The sequence below is a fragment of the Rhagoletis zephyria genome, unplaced genomic scaffold (assembly GCF_001687245.7).
Source record: "Rhagoletis zephyria isolate East Lansing unplaced genomic scaffold, Rhagoletis_zephyria_1.1 Rzeph_scaffold_00601, whole genome shotgun sequence".
Lineage (NCBI taxonomy): Eukaryota > Metazoa > Arthropoda > Insecta > Diptera > Tephritidae > Rhagoletis > Rhagoletis zephyria.
In genome coordinates, this window is record NW_016157685.1 from 100,468 (window position 1) to 115,789 (window position 15,322).

The following is a 15,322-nucleotide window of genomic DNA, read 5'->3' on the forward strand; positions in this document are numbered from 1 at the left end:
TTTTCTAATAAGTAATCATTATTTAATAAATATGTCTGTTTTTTTCATCAAATTATACCATCGTCGTTGAAATAGATACTTTACTATTGTCGTATGTTCTGTGGACAAAACAAAGTGGTGAGTAAACGCTACTTACGACAAATGTATACGGAATGAAAAGTAAATTTTCTCATTAACGTTAAGAGATATTAAATGTAAAAATATGGGAAATCAAAACTAATAACACCAACTACGTCTCCTTCAAAAGTTACAAAAATTTACCGTACAGTTTCGGATTAATTCGACCTTAAACTTCAAAGTCAATTTTCTCAAAACCGTGTTTTGTAACATTCGACATCCGTTTTCTGAGACGACGATATGTACATAACATGTATAGGTATGTGTGCATATATTTTCCCGCAATAAAAAGAAATCCAATTGCTGTTGAAAAAGTAATACAACAGGCTCGAGTGTTCATATCGGTCATTATTCGTAACAGTTGGTATCGATTACAAAACGTATTCGGATTCATAAATATGTACATATATATTGCTTATACATACAGATATATAAAATATATATAGGTATAAGAACACACGTGCACAGGTACTCAGGAGCATGGATGGATGGTTGGTATGTGAAAACATATGTATGCAATAGTTAACAGTTATTAATATTTTCCAATGCTTATACATACACTAGGGCGGGTAAATTTTTTTGTTTGACTATGCGCGTATAGTATAGGAGCAAATTTGCCGAAGAAACCATATATGTATGTCTAAAATCAATTTGGACTTTGCCAAATTGCGAAATAGGTTTCAAAAACATTTGAAAATTCGCACTGTTGCACCCTCTGATGGAAGTTTTAAGAAAAAGATAAGTGCAGAAATGGATTTCTCATATCGAAACCCCTTAATTTTGTTATGCAAAAATTTAATGTTATTATGCACAATTTCAGCACATCTTTACGACATTACAACAAAATGCTACGAAACCTATTTTCGCAATTTGGAAAACTATAATTTGACNAATCTGAAAGCAGACTGAATTGAAATTCGCTGCGTCGTTTCTGTATACGTATAAGCGCTGCGACGCAGACGCTACTCGCGAGTAGCGTTTTGCCCAGCTATGCTTTAGACCCATGCTTGCTTAAAATTACAAGTAGAATCCTTCTGTGCTATACACACATAGTCGGAAAAAATCTCCCATACAAATTGATCCGCTCTACATACACATACATATGTACATAAATAGATATGTACTTATGTATGTATGAAATATAGGTATGTAAATATCGTGTCTGACTCCTTATGGCTGGGGATGGAGCTTAAATGGTGCTATTTGCTTTTCCATTGTATGTACTATGCACATATAAAGGTTCAGCAGTATGGACAGAAAACTGCCTTAATACGGAGCAATTTTTGCATGTCGGTACAAAAATAGCGTATCGCATTTTAGAAGCCAATTTATGAGCTTTTGGGAAAGATATCAAGCAATTCGTCTTCTATGGTGCACAGTTTAGATTGACTTACAGAAAAACTAAAAGTTAAGAGGTACTTAAACGATGAAGCAGAAATTGGACCCAGTTATACATATCTACATACATACCTAGCTTGATAATTCTTCAAAACTATGATAAACGAACCATTAATTTTTTTTTACGACTTGTTTCTTTTAATGCGTTACTGGAGAGGCCATACCATACTCTCTTGAAAAGAAACCAATTTTGGAATTATCTGACAGACAGATTATTGTAAAGTCCGCCATGTGTCTTGAGGTTAGAAAAAGAATCCTGACGTAAAAGGGAAAAACGGTCTTCAGTTTCGTGTTCTGCGGCCCAAAAACAAATACAACACCCAATCTGGTCAAAAGAACCTTTCATCGATTTTTTTTCGGTTGTCCTGTGAAGTTGCTTAAAATTTTGACCTTTAAAAACTTTCGCCTTAATAACTAGTTTAAACTTTGTTTACACACTTACCAATTTATGAACACATTATACAATCGTTTTATAGAATAAAACACCATCAGGTGGATCCATAAATAAGTGTGTCAACGGACATTTTTTTTTTCTTGAGTTGCCTTTCAGGTACCAAATTTCGAATTCTTATAACTCTGGATCTATTAGAGGCACACATTTTAATGTAATTTTTAAGAGTACTATATTATATAGATTCTATCTTATAAAATATACTACTTTATCGTCATATTCAAAAATCCAACGGCAAAAAAGTTACGTGAAAAAAAAAACAGGAAAACAGGATAAAGAAAAGTCGAACTTATTGGAAAAGTTTCCATGTTTTCACCCCAAAAATGTTAAGTTCCGTACAGCAAATCTCTGGAAGCAGTTAAAGTAGGGTACTGAAAGGTTTTATGCAGACAGAAAAAATTAAAGTTAATAGATAATTATATACATACCTCTGAAATCATTTAGCTCAGTATTAAGAAGTGGTATTTTATCAATGTCAGGGTACTTAAATTGAGTCGGACATATTAAAAACCGAACAATGAAAACAAATAGCAAAAAGACATATGCGCCATTTTTTTTCAAAAGTTAATTTTTGATGCAGAAATGCCCCTAGCGCATCTGGTTGCATTTTCGCATATAAAAGAAAATTGTGGAAAAAATGTACCTACATCCTTTTGACGGTTGGGGCTCGATATAGTCCGGTAGTGAATAGGGATGTCCGTCCGGTCCTGGTGCTTTATTATAAGCGATTTTTGCTAGCATTCCGTTCTGTGACGCTAGGGATCACTGAGCTACGCCTAGTAAATTCCGTATATTGCGAGCCGTAGGAGTGTAGCGACCAATAACAGTGGATATGTGAGCTGTAGGGACATTGACTCCTAAACTGTAGGTAAATCTGTGTCGTTCTGTTAACGCACACCCATCTATTGCTTCAACGTGGACTTTTTTCAAAAACTTTTAGACATCCAATGGCACCATCCTAATGCAAGTTTTACTTACATATTTACAAATGCATTTCTTCACATACATTTACCTGTTAAGTATGTAGGTAGAACCTATCAAAGCTATAAATATTTCCCCCAGTGTCATCGCTTCATATTTAATAACCTGACGTAATTAAATGTCGCTGACAAAACACCATTGAAATACACTTTATACTCTTATGCATATGTGTCCTTACGGTGATTTCAGCGCCGCAGGGAACCAATTCAAAATTCACATAATGCCATTTATATTTTAAAATACAAAAAAAAAGAAGAGCACGATGACTCAGTCGATTACGATTGTAGTGTACCTACTTGCGTAAAAAGTAGCTGTGTTTGTGCGTGTGTATGTCAGAAAGATCCCTATCTACTTGCAGCACTGTCCATACTTCTTTGACTTGTCAAAAGCAAAACAGCTCGAGTAAAAGCAAAAAAATAAAATAAAACTTGACAAAACCTTACCCAACTCATATTTCAACATACAAACCACACGGGCGTGCATACTAAGGCTGTCAAAAACGTTTGATTTGTACGAGTATTGTGAGTCAATGTACAATATTTAGTACTATAAAATGCAGGAAATTCTATGTCCATACTTCTTACGCGCATACTCCTTAAAATAAAAATGTTTGTACATATGTACATTTTCTACTTTGTGTGCTTAAATCGATAGTTAAGTAGGTAAATATTTCAATATTTTTGGAATAACAAACTAAAAGTATTTGTGCCTTTGTACATAGCTGAGATTCATTGCAATTTATTTTATCGATGAAAATTTCCATTTATGCCCGGAATGTGCCCAGCACTCCATAAATGTGCCCAGCAAACAGAACAAAGGTTAGGAATGCTGTTGGGGAATGCTTTGTTTTTGCTTGGCGCTTAGCGCTTAGGCGCCAGCTTCCACGGCTATTTTGCATAAGTAAACATTTACATTTCAAGTGCCATCATACCGACATATGTACGTATGTATGTACGTGTGGGCTAATAAATGTTTACATACAAATGTACAAGTACATAAAGGAGTGTATTTGTTTTTCCACGCACCACACAAAATAGTTAACGGGTAAATGATATAATAAAAAAAACTATATATTTATGTAAAAACAATTTAAACAAAAATTGTTAAATTAGCTTTTTCTATTAGGTTTGGCTATGGCTATGGCTAATTTATGAAATATTTATGCTCAAAATTGGCCAAGCTTAGGCGGCTTAAACTAACAAACAACAAGCTTAAAGTTATATTCCTCAGCATACATAAACAAGTATTTCACGAATTTCCCTTTTTTCGTCGCCCTTCGCGCGCACTGCGACCAACAAACGTAGACACAGCTTCTTTTCTCACAGTCAGATCGTCCGCTAAGTCTCGAACTTGGGCTATATCTCAAGACTAAGTGTGCGCAGACATATTTACAAATATACGTACATACACTCAAATATCCCAGTTGGAAAATAGCTCAGCGATGACAATGTCATCTACGAAGTCTTTCATGCTATTTTATGGGTAAGTCTCATCTTATGACTGTCTTGGATTGACTACATTAGCTTTCTTGGAGAAGCGCTCAAAGAGAGCTTTTACTATGTGAGCTTCCATGTAAAATCTATAGAAAGTTTTAAAAAGCTTCCCCCACGAGAGCTTTTGTAGGCTATCTTTGCATTTTATGCGCAGATGTACCCAAAGTAAAAGCTCTCTCTGTCTACAACTACACTGACAGCAGTAACGAGCAGATAGTTTTGTTTAAGGTCAACCCATTTTTTTAAATCTTTTACCCCAAGGGAGGTGGGGTTAAGAAGAAGGGGAAGATTAATATGCATGGTGTTAGATACCCAGTACCAGCGCTAGATGGTGGGAGAGAAGGTGGTTGTTATCAAGCAACTTCTCAGGCTGTGCGATGTAACCACAGTCCACGAATGCTACTGGGAACGTTATCTCCAAGCTTACATCGGGCAGGCAGCCAGCTTAAGAAAATAAGTCTGGTGGAGATCAGAACATCGCATTTCAGATTCCGCGCCTTACGATCGGCAATGCTTCCGACGCTCACAATTCGTTAAAACTGACAAGTTACGTCGATTTTATTGTTGCTCCGTGAACTATCTCGGGCTTCAACACCCGCGGCAGCGCTCCTTAGGATGGAGACCAAAAACGAGCTAAGCCGATAGCGGGAGTTTAGATACGCCTACAAGAGAGTGCTTTCGTTCCTTAGAAAAATGTGGGAAAGGAATACATCATCACTCACCAAAGGGACAGGTTAGATTATGAAAGCAACTTTGTCCAATCTGAATGCCTACTATGAGTGCTAGATGGAGGCACATCTCTCTAACCGGGGTTAATCCGAAGTGTTTGATTATTTTACTTCCGTTATTTTTGCTTAACTGGTGAAAAAGCGAGATCTCAAGTGCTTAAGCCGTCTATAAGAAGAAGATTCCTCCTATTTGGTGCAGTATTCAATTTTTCTCAGTACCGATTTGCGAACGGTGGTTGTATGAAGTTATCTGCCTAGCCCATCTGCATTTCTCAGTACCATTTAGCAGCGTTTTAAACCGGTTATCAAACTAGAATTCTCTGATTTTTATAACGGGATTGCGAATCCTCCCAAGCAAGATCGTAAACAATTCTGTAAAGCCCAGTTATTCCTCAGAGCCACCATACAAATCTTTGATATCGCATGGTGGAGTTTGAAGTTAAATTTCAGAACATTCCGAACTGGTATCAGCATTAGCCGAGTTATTTGAGCTTATGGGTACCGCCTTGCCCGCGGGCAAAGCTCTTTCTAAGCTTTCTATACATTTTATGTAGGCGCGTGCAGAGTAAAAGCTCTCTCTGCCCATCGCTGGTTTAAAGGTAACCATTTGGAGCAAATATGGAAAGCTTTAAAAAGCTCATGCCGCCACATAGTATGTTTTGATCGTGGCCGAGTCCGAGTCCAGAAGGAGGCATTAAATCAGAGACGAAAAAAAAACTTTCGTACGGGAGGAACTTTTTAAAGCTTTCTGTATATTTCATATGGCCGCGCACAAAGTTAAAGCTTTCTCTGGTAGTCGGTGCACTAAATAGCAGAGAAATAAGATTATTTTAAAAAGTGATTGAAAGCTTTTCGGAAAGTCATCAATCGGTGAGCAATTATATTCTATGCCAAGTCTGACGTCAGGTGTCAGTTTCCAACTGGGATCTGAAAGTTATATACATACATATCTGCGCATATATATGAACGAACTTGCATGCATAAAAAAGCAACAAATACATAAATTTGTTTTCAAATACCGGTTTCCGAGTGCACAGCAAATACCAAGTTCGTAGGTAAATATGTATGTCTGTAACGCTATGCTTATATGCGAAGAAAAACCGTGAATGTAAGATTTAATCGGTAGATCGACAACTGTTGCCTGTGTGCCATAGCAAAAGGAGGAAAGAAAATGTTGTACGAGAAGAAGAAGCAGAAAAAAGCAATAAAACTACTAAAAAAAAATCTCAAAAGCGAAAAAGAAAACAAAAAAACATTTGCATTCAAAAAGCTAAATTTTGTTACAACAGCTATTGAAGATACGGCTACACACACACACACACACACACACATCGGGCGCCTTCATTTGTCTCATATCAGGCGAGCTTGTTGTGTTGCATGTGTTAAACCGAGATTAACCAAGTGGAGCGGGATAGCGAGCCAGCAAACAGTGATCGTGCCTCAGACTCCACACCACGCCAATGCGGCATTTGAATAAAAATATATAAATTAATGCTACTATTTTACCCATATGCATTAATGTATGCAAGTATGCATGTATGCGTGCATGTGTGTGTTTGTGTGCGTTTATTGGGAATGCATGGCATTTTTTCTATTAATTAAATAAAGTAGTTTGTTTGTAAATAAATGTAGTAAATTAAAAGGTGTTTAGCGATAAGAGCACAAAGAATATTCAGATAATCTCACTGGAAGTTGATTTAATTAAAGAGTTCTCTCAACTCGACCGTATGCTTAATCAAGGCATTGGTTTGCGCCCACTGCGATTTGAACTTTCACTCTTTGAAGTGTACAAATGGACGAACATTCTTTTCTACTTTTATCTGGGAAAAAAGAGACATGTTGAAGAAGCACTTGCATTTAAGTAATGTGGCGGCAAAATATTTCTGTACTGCCGCAGCAGCCCATTCGTAACTTTGACAGTACCCAGCCGAGAAAATAATTCATTTGTTTTTTTATCTATGAAATGTTGTTCTGTCTCAGCTTCTCCTAGAAGTGATACTGCCAAAACCCCAACAAACCGTGGATTGACTTGTCACACGTCCCCACACTCTGCATCTCAGATTCGAAGGTAAAGGTTCTTGAGCATATTAAATAAGTTCAGCGAAGAATCCGATAGCCTATCACCAAACCAAGAAAAGTTGGAACAGATTAGCAGCTATTAAAAACTGTGCAAGATCCTTGTAGGACAACTTGAAATCTATAAAAGGAAGGAGGCCATCTTGAACAAAACCCTTGACTCTGACCGAATTGATCCGATCCTCAGCTCCAGATCAAATTTCGTACTCGTGACGATTGGAGCAGCAATTCAACGTGGGACTCACTAAAATGATCGATGGTTCCAAAACCGCACATATATATATATTTTTTTTTAAGGAAAGACGCAACAATATTCCAGGCGAAACTAGTTGCCACGCATTATTGAATAGGCAATATGCCAGAACAAAGATTTCCATAATTTCGGACAGTCAATCTGTTCTCAAAGCTTTAGAAAGCTACCTGTGTTTAGTCATCAACAACCTTTTTAGAGTGGCACAGAGCACTCAGTGATCTAACGGCCCTGATTAAGTGTCTTCCTTATCTGGGTACCTGGTCATGACGGCTATGACCTCCAAGCTAATAACAACAATGATATCAGAAAGGATCCCAAGACGTGGGTAATAGCCTGCAGTGCTAGTCAGAGGGACATCTTTACTCAAAATAGTTCATATGCTTCGGTGACAAAATAGCTCAATCTATGCTCATGCTAAGTACTTACCTTCTAACATGAGCTCATCGTAGAGCCAGATTTTTAAATTTGAAATAGGAGCACAATAGATGAACAGCTTTAAAATGAGTTTCATTTTCCCCGAACCGGTTCACTTTTCACTTTTGTTTTCCATGGTTTTACTATGGGCGGATGACAAATTTTCGGGTGATCTTTTTTTTTGGGCGAAACTCGGGATAAGGCAGAAAAACTAAATGAATAACAAGCAAAAATGCCGCATTTGGGGTACTGAAAATGTAGAAGTCATTCAAGAAAAAACTATTCACCCACAACGAGTCACTGTTTGGTGTGGTTTGTGGGCTTCTGGACCGTACTTCTTCGAAAATTATGTCGGTAATGCTGTTACTGTGATCAGTGAAACAACCACTGATATGACATGATAACAAACTTTTTATGGCTTGAATTAGATTAAATGGACTTGGACAATATGTGGTTTCTACCCGACTTGCCACACAGCGCATGAAACATTGACCCTATTGCGAGCGGAATTCCCAGAATACGTTATCTTACGAAACAACGAGGTGAAATTGGACTTATTTCTCTAGGGCTACGTGAAAAGTATGGTCTATTAAAATAAGCCTGAGGCGACTCCAGAGCTGAGGAATAAGATCATACGAGTAACAAATGATGTACAGCCCGACTTTTGCTAAAAAGTCATGTAAATTTTTTTTTTATATCCTGTATTGCCGGAGTGGCGGGCATTTACTAAGGTAGGTTTATAGGTTAAAAAAAACAAGAATTTATACTCCAATTAGGCGATAGAAAAGGTACGGAAACACCAAAAATTCTTATACGGAGTAAACAAATTCTTATTTCAAGAATCGCGACACCGACAAAATAAAAAAATCGGGAGGACAATTTTTTTCGTAGTCACACGATTGGTACAATACACCGAAATTCTATTGAAATATTTGAACATTTTTTTTAGTGATTGGATTAAAAAAAAAATATTTGTGCATTCACCAAATTTTGGGCAAGTGTCCAATCGTGTCACACTGCCGTAAGAAAGTAAAGATTTAAAAATCTTAAGAACGAATAATGAAAAATTTAATCCCAGTCGCACTTTTTTAGAACAAAATTTTTCTCTGAGTGTATCTTAAATTATATGTTGTTCCTAGAACCCAGTTTCAGTTTTGGTTGAGATAGTTTTCAATACATAGAGTCGAATTTAGAAGAAAACTAAAAATTTTACGTCTGGAAATACAATATTTCTCTGTTTACAATACAAAAATTTTCAACTACTCCTTTTTGTATAATCTGTTAAGGTATACATACCTAAGTAAAAAAAATATAATAAGGTAATATCTAATGTAAAAAATATATTTAAAAAAGTTTTCTAAATACATATGAACCGAATCGAACCATAAATACTGCGTCGCATATCGGCATATTATATGTGGAGTTATTCCTTTTGAGTAACGTAAACTAAATCAAACCATAGATGTAGGTTTTCGAAATATATTGACCCCCCTCCACCTACCGGCTAACTTTTCTTGTTTTTAGTTTGTCTCTCTGACGTCAGGATTTTTTAAAAGGATTTCGAAATTTCGAATTTATAATTTATTAAAAAAATCCTTAAAAAATTCAGTGAAATGTAGAAAAATAATGTGGCTAAAAAAAGTTAAAGTTTTTTGACTCACAGGGACAAATAGGCATTGAAAATGTCCTTTTAATTAATTTAATTTTTTAAGCCAACACAGTTAGACAAAAGAAATTCGAAGATATGGTCGCGTTTATATTAGACCTTAGCAACATATATATTTTTTTGAATAAATACAATTTTCAAGGATATTCTAGGATACAATTTTAAAAGGACATTTTCGATACCCATGCGTCCTTATGCAGAACTTCCTATTTTATTTAACACCCATATTCTCAATTGCACTAAATTTTTTAAATATTTTTTTTTTTTAATTAAGTTATCATAATTTCGAAATTTCGAAGACCTTAAAAAAATCTGATTTCAGATTTTTTGCTCCTAGTTTCGCAAATATATCAGGGGTATTCTCTGAGTTTTGCGAAGCCCTTGCACGGTGTACAAATTGCATGGTGAAAACCGGTTTCCGTATGGGAGAGCTTTGCAAACCGTGCACTGGCAACGGCTTTGCAAGACTGCGAAAATACCCCTATTGTCTTTTTTGTGTGTAAAATTTATTGTCGCACGGCGTAATATACATATAGTACACTTGTACATAATCTGTATGTACATTCCAAATATGAATCAAATCGGACTATCGGTTTTCAAATATATCGACTCCTGCGCCACCTAGCGGATTATTTCATTTTGCTCTCTAAGCTAAGTTGGAAGTTTAACGTCTCTAGCTCTTTGGGAAGTTGGTTACAAATTTATTTTTCGATTTAAAGATTTTACCCAACAAACATGCACACATACATAGCAAGTTAAATAAGAGCTTGTAAAAAATAAGAAGCGCTTTCCATTGTACACATATTTTTAAGTAGGTTAGGGATTTTTTTTTTAAATCAGCTATTGTACTTTCAAATATTCCCACAATAAGTTATCCACGGCTAAGCCTAACACTTTTCCCCCATTTACATTGTCAGCAACAAAAAAACAAAATGACAAAACATAGCCGTAGGTGTGCCCAAAGTATGATGCTTTAGATTGCCTGTAGTACATTATCAATTCCTACAAAAAATCTATGTTTGTACAATGTACATTCAAAAGCGTAGAATCCACTTCAAGTGAATGAAATGAAATTTAAATTTAGCTATTCATATGCAAATCTAACATTATGTTAAAGAAAACTTTTAATCGAATTCTTAACACACGAGCGAATCAGATATAACTAAGTGTGGGATTAGCGGGATTTTATTTACTAATACCTAAATATGTATATGCATGTATTCATCTATGGAGATACTTGCGTAGATGCAAGACGAAATTTTCTTTTGTGATTATCGGAATTAAGCTAAAGTTGATTTAAAATTTTTTTTGTATACTTTTTCCCCGCAAGTGATCTAAAAGAGGCATCCTGCAGGCATTCTTCTTCTTCTTATTTGGCACAATAACTGGTTGTCGGTTTGTGCTGAAAGCAGGTCCTGCAAGCATTAGTGGTCGAAAACTTTAATTGAAATGTCTCGCGTTTAGCCGCAACGAAATTAGAGAAAAGTGTGTTTGAGACACAGCCAACAACCAACCAACCATTCCAATATCCTTTCGCATTTTAAAGCTGTCTTTTGCAAACGCCCCTAGGCTGTTTTCAACTGACTTCCTTTCGTTAGAATGTCATTTTCGCACAAACACAAGCACAATACGCGGCACGCCGATAGGTACAAGTAGAAAAACAGATACGTATCTATCTAATGTTAAGCGTAAGCATTGGAAAAACTACTATGCAGACACAGACGTCACCAACTTAATGCTGGCGAAACAGAATTCGTAAACAGAAAACTGAAAATTTTCGGACATCACAGCATAGCAAACACAGATAGCGCAAGGCACAGGGCAAAGATGAGAAATGTTGGAAAGAGGAAAAGGCAATACAACAAAAGGCAAAGGGCAATGAGTACATAAATAGGAAAACAAAATATATACAACAATAAATATGCAGCCGCAATGTCGCATTTCACTATGACTAAATGAAGTTGGTTGCTTGCTTGCTTGGTTGGATTAACGCAGAGGGGTGTCCTGTGGCTGCTGCCCAAAACTCCAAACTTCGCGAACGCTATTGTGAATACCTACGCCGCTCAGCAATTGAGCAACCGAGATGAGAAACGGATATGCGCGCGAGATTTCACTCAATCGACACTCGTCAGCCATTAGTGAAAAAGCATCGCGAGCGAGGCAGAGAGCAGCTAGTAATTTACGATTTTACATACATATGTACATATAAATATAAATAGGTGTGCATGAGTGCACAAATGATGTGGTGCAATGGTTGCGGCAATGCCAGTGGCAGCAATAGACGCAGCCGTAGCCGCAGATGCGATGATGGATTCCTAATAAAAAGAAAAAAAAAACAAAAAAAAAACATTGCAACTTGCAACTTGCTTGCAAAAGCAGGCAACAAAGTAAAGCAAAGTTGGGAATAAGCAGTGTTTGCGAATACTAGTACGAGTACGAAAAAATCAACCAACGAAAAGTAAATAACGTTTTTGACCCATACTATGTAAATACAAATATGCAAGCAGCCAGCCAGGCAGGGCACTTAAGCTGTCACCATTCTTTGTGGTTCATGCCATTTGTATATTTGCGCTACGATTGTGTTGTTGTTAGTGTTGTTGTAGACATCCTCAGCTCATAAATTACGCAGATAAACAATGTAGTATTCATACATACATACATACATATATTACACCTGGCTGTTCTCACTCAAAGTTGTAATTAAACAAAATTGTAGAAATTGAAAGAAGCATACATACATACATACATACATACATACATATATATGTACATAAATATGAGAAAAAGAATCAAATCAAAGGTAGCTCGCGTGCAACAATTAATTAAAAAATCATAGAATAAACAATTAGAATGTCGCAGGAATGCACGCGCGTTCATACATTTGTACATACATACATATGTATGTAGGTAACTTTGCAGCAAAGCAAATACATATTTAAACACATAGAAAGGTTCATACGTGCTTTGTTGTTGTTGTTGTATGCACCAATGTATAGATAGCATTGAACTCACATTTAGTTGTTCTCCGATATATCCTTTTTCCTTTCCAAATATGTATGCACGTATGTAGGTACTCCCAATTTTTCGCTAGCACCAAGCACAGCAGCACAATTTCCAGCAGCTTTTTTGTATGTGTTTATTTGTGTGAAATATTCACTTCCTACTTAACACTTTTACAATTTAATTTTTCATATTTTTCACAAATCGTTATGTACATAAAATCTGGTAGGTGCAATGCAGCAAAATATTTTTGTAGCATTTTTCACAAAAAATTTTGCACCTTTCACTTCACACTTTTTTCCACTTTTGGGTTTCTACCCATTTATGTGTGTGCGTGTGTGTGTGTGTGTGTGTACGGCTCTGGCTTTGCCTTCTCGTCGTTAATTTCGTGTACGCATCAGATCCACATCATCAGGAGTCACATAGCACACCATACAAAAGCAGCAGTCGTGGTGTTCGTCGTTGCCGTCAAAAACCAAAAAAAAAAAAAAAACAAAAAAAAACGCACACAAATAGGAAAAATAAGCTCAAGTTAAGTGTATATTCGACGGCTTTGCACTTTCAACTCGATTTAAAATTTACTATATATAAATGCCATGCATTTGATATTTATTAACTTTTCGTGCATGAAGAAAATTCACGTTACAGGAGTAGATTTTCCCATAGCCAAATTAATTAAATCAACTTCGCTCTTTGTGTATGTGTTTGCTTCGTGTATTCATATGTATGTACACTTAATTTCTGGTTAAAAACTCAGGTTTGTCACAAAACCAACGAACGCGACACTTCCGTTTACACATTCTTTTCCGTTGCGTGCTCAAAATCAACTGAAGTTGCAAGTTGTGAATTGTGAATAATTTCAGTTGGTGGCTGGTTGAGTGAGTGAGTGTGCTGTTGGCTAAGCTGTGCGCAGAGCAAGTTGCTTATTTGAGTGAAACTGCTGGGCCCTATTGGACGCAATATCTAAGTGGGCATCATGTAGTCTTCGTTGAAAGGTGGCGGGTTGGTAAATTTATTGCAATACTTGTTGGTGCATACAGTGTGCAGAAATGTATTGCACTTTTGTACTATGTATATGGAAATAAATGGAAAATTTTAATGCAAATTAAGAAAATGCAGGAACTTTTTTTATGAAAAAGTTAGCGGATATCTGCTGTAGGAGTAAGTGAACCGGAAGTGAACTATCACATATCGTCACCTGGGTAAAATATTGTCGTATTGAAGTTTGGTATGCAATTTCTCAAAAATTCGACAATATCTAGATGTTCCCCAGAGTCTCGGAGAATGCTATTATTATTATTATTAGTACGTCGGGTATACTCGCGCTGCGACCTAATAGATCTATTGTGCTAAACCCTAATTGTAGTCACTTCAACCTTAGGCTATTCAAGAAATTAAGCACATTGGAGTGTGCCGTGTTCCAAATCTTGGATGGAGAAGACAATCGTTCCCCAAAGGTGCATCAGTATGATATTCATGACACGCGGGCAGTCACACAGAATGTGCTCTGAGGTTTCCTCCGCCAGCCCACAGAACCTGCAGTCCGTCTTTACAGAAAGCCCAATTTTGTTCAGATGGTACCTTAGCTTGCAGTGTCCAGTCAGGTAGCCTGTAAGAATCCTAAGACCCTCTCGGCTGAGTTCACCGAGTCTTTCTAAGTTCCTCCTGGAAGGAGATATGAATTTCTTTGATTGTCTCATTCCCTTTGACTTACGCCAGTGGGCAGCAATCTGCGATTCCTCCGAACTCCCTAAGCAGTTTTGTAGTGTATCCTCTAGATGTACCACAGAAAGGCTCGGGACCATGCATTCGCGTTTGGGCTCCACGTTTTGCGAGATAGTCAGCCCTTTCGTTGCCTTCAAACCCTTCATGCCCAGGGACCCACCACAGCGTAACTCTATTGTGGGCTCCTAGAATTTTACAACAGTCCACAAGCCCTGATGTCGTTCTAAATGAGTGTAGGGCCCTTAGTGCTGCCTGACTATCCGACATATTATTTATTCTGGCCCCGTTTGTCCTTCTCCGAAGACATTCTCGAACACAGACTTCGATTGCGAAGACTTGGTTGGGTATGAGCCCATTGGGAGACTTTTCTGGCACCTTGGTCCGTGCACGCCTGCCCCAGTACTCCCGTCTTCCATCTTTGATCGATCGGTATACCTTACTTCGAACCCTTTGTCAATCATAGATATTATCGCTTTACAACAATCCCTTTCAGGAATTCTGATGTTGTAGAGCTTGTCAAAGGATAATTTCGGTAACATGATATCTGTGAGCTTGATAGCGGAATCATCCAGAAAAGGCTTGAGATCGGCTCTTCATGCCGATTACATTGGGCAGCCATAGGGCGCTCCAGCAGGTCCCCTTTTCTATCAGAATGGATAGAGAAGGAATGCCTATAATTATACCGAGGACTCCTGTGATGGCCACACAGATCAAGCGGTGTAGGGGGCTGAAGGAGGCATCCGCACTTGCTTGCTTTGCTTTTGGCCACCAGGCCAGTGCCGCATATGTGACAACAGGTTTCTCGATCGTACTGAAAGACCAATACGTTAATTTGAGTGATATTCCCCAAAGTTTTGTCATGGAGTCTCGGGCAGGCATAAAACGTCCTTGTAGCCTTGTTGGTAACGTTAAGGAGATGTGAGTTCCAATTGAGGCTTTTGTCCAGAGTTACCCCTAGATGCTTCGCCTCTTCTGAGAACTCAATTTTTGTCCCTGTCAAGGTGGGTTTAGTCAAGTTGA

The 15,322-nt window shown here is 37.3% G+C and overlaps 1 long non-coding RNA gene across 2 annotated transcripts in view; it reads right to left on the minus strand.

Moving 5' to 3' along the window:
- Positions 1-13,394, minus strand: part of LOC108360649 (uncharacterized) — a 53,136-nt gene extending 39,742 nt beyond the window's left edge. The window contains exon 1 of one of the 2 annotated variants that reach the window (XR_001847159.1): positions 13,224-13,394. This is a non-coding gene — a long non-coding RNA (uncharacterized LOC108360649). Of the gene's footprint in view, positions 1-13,194 lie in introns of both variants that reach the window. The other variant, XR_001847158.1, reaches the window with a different exon arrangement.
- Between the last annotated feature and the right edge of the window lie 1,928 nt (positions 13,395-15,322).